Here is a 1,829-nt window from a genome sequence, read left to right on the forward strand (position 1 = left end):
CGCCCCGCCCGCCGCCGTCGCCATCACCGCCACCGCCGCCGCCTCCGACGCCTCCGCCGCCTAACTCGCCGCCGCCATATCCGCCACCGCCCCCGTCGCCAAAGCCGCCGCCGCCGCCGCCGCCGCCGCCGCATCCCGAAAATGGCCAGAGGGTCCCCTTTTGCTGCCAGTGGCCAAACACAGACGATGTATGTAGCTCCAGCTCTTTGTGCACCTCCTTTGCCTCTTCATGGTGCTCGAGCTCCGCCGGCAGCTGCGCCAGCTGCAGTGCCAAGTGGTGCGGCGATCTTCCCGAGCCGGGAGGGGGTGAATGCGGGTCGTGGACGCAGATCTGCCTCGCGTGCTCTGGTTCCTGCATCCAGTGCCAGAACAACCCGTCCCAGTTCGAGTGCGCCGCCGGCCGCGACGTGGCGCCTCTCGACGAGGAGGAGAAAGGTTGGATTGACCCACTGCTACCTCTGTTCGACCCTCTATGGCACATCACTTCCTTCCTGCCCTCCTTCTTCTTCTCTCGCGCCGAGCCACTGGGCAAGAAGTTGACCGACAGGTCGCAGGCGGGCCACCCCTATGTAGGTTGTGAAAGAGTATTTCTGCTAGCGCTCAATCACTTTTCCTTGCATCACTAGGCTGGCCTCTTGTGGCTGCCTGTCCTCGCAGGGGGCGCCGCCCTCCCAGCGGTCGCGGCTTTGGTAGCCCGGCGACGCCTGGCTGCGCCAAGGCTTCACTGAGTTCGGACCCCTCGCACGGAGAGCCCCCCCCCCCCCCCCCCCCCTCGCGCGCGCGCCGCGCGCTGCCCACCCCACACACTCGCGCTACCGTGTCTTCATAGATCGTGTCTTTTTGTCCGTCTCAACTCCAGCTTCCATGTTTTTTTGCACACACGTAACCTGGGGTGTCCCCGTGTCGTGTTAGAGCGACACCCCACACGGCACACCGAGTTTCAAGGTCACCGAGTCCGAGACTCCCACTCGTCACTCGTAGAGCTGGCTCACGACTCTCACGGGATCGTGGTCAACTGTGCGGCTCGCACATCGCACACACGCACACACACGCACACACACGCACACACACACACACACACACACACACACACACACACACACACACACACACACACATGTGCATGCACAGACACACAGCCCCTTCCTGACTGAGGGAGGGTGTAGAGGATGTAGAGTGTAGAGCGCTGTAGAGCTGTAGAGATGTAGAGCGCTGGAGAGCGCTGTAGAGCTGTAGAGCTCTACATCCGGCGCGGGACAGAGCGATGCAGATGTAGAGCGATGTAGAGGCGCTCTACAACGTGAAATCTCTACGACAAACTCTACATCATAAGCGGCGAACGAGGCACGGTCGCTCTCCGACATTAGGCGCGTTGCACTTGCCAGTGCTGCCCTGGCCTTCTGTCTGCCCGCCCAATGGGTGGCAGGTGCCTCTGCTGCTGTGGCATGCCTCACAGCTGCGACTGGCCGGCGCCTCGGCGCGTCAGCTCGGCTCGGCGTAGCGATCGTGGCCAGCGCAACTCGCTTGGACTCAACGCTCAGCCAGGAGCTCCCGCACGCGCTGGCGCGAGGCATGGCGCATGCAACGCGCAGCAATGCTCGCCTCGCCTCGCGCAAATGCGACCGTCCTCGCAGCTGACAGTCCACCGCCTGCTACAGAAGCACTGCGACGAATGCGGCACCGGCGACGCGTGGCAGGCTGGTCATGACGCAGTTATAGGGTGTTGTGTGCTGTCAGAGTGACTCTCTGTGTGTCAGGGATAGTCAGGGCTGTCCATCAGAGCTCCAGTAAGCTCGGAGACACCCCATTAGCGCGGCTCGACCTCTTTG

Source organism: Emiliania huxleyi (genome assembly GCF_000372725.1).
Source record: "Emiliania huxleyi CCMP1516 unplaced genomic scaffold EMIHUscaffold_31, whole genome shotgun sequence".
Taxonomy (NCBI): Eukaryota; Haptophyta; order Isochrysidales; family Noelaerhabdaceae; genus Emiliania; species Emiliania huxleyi.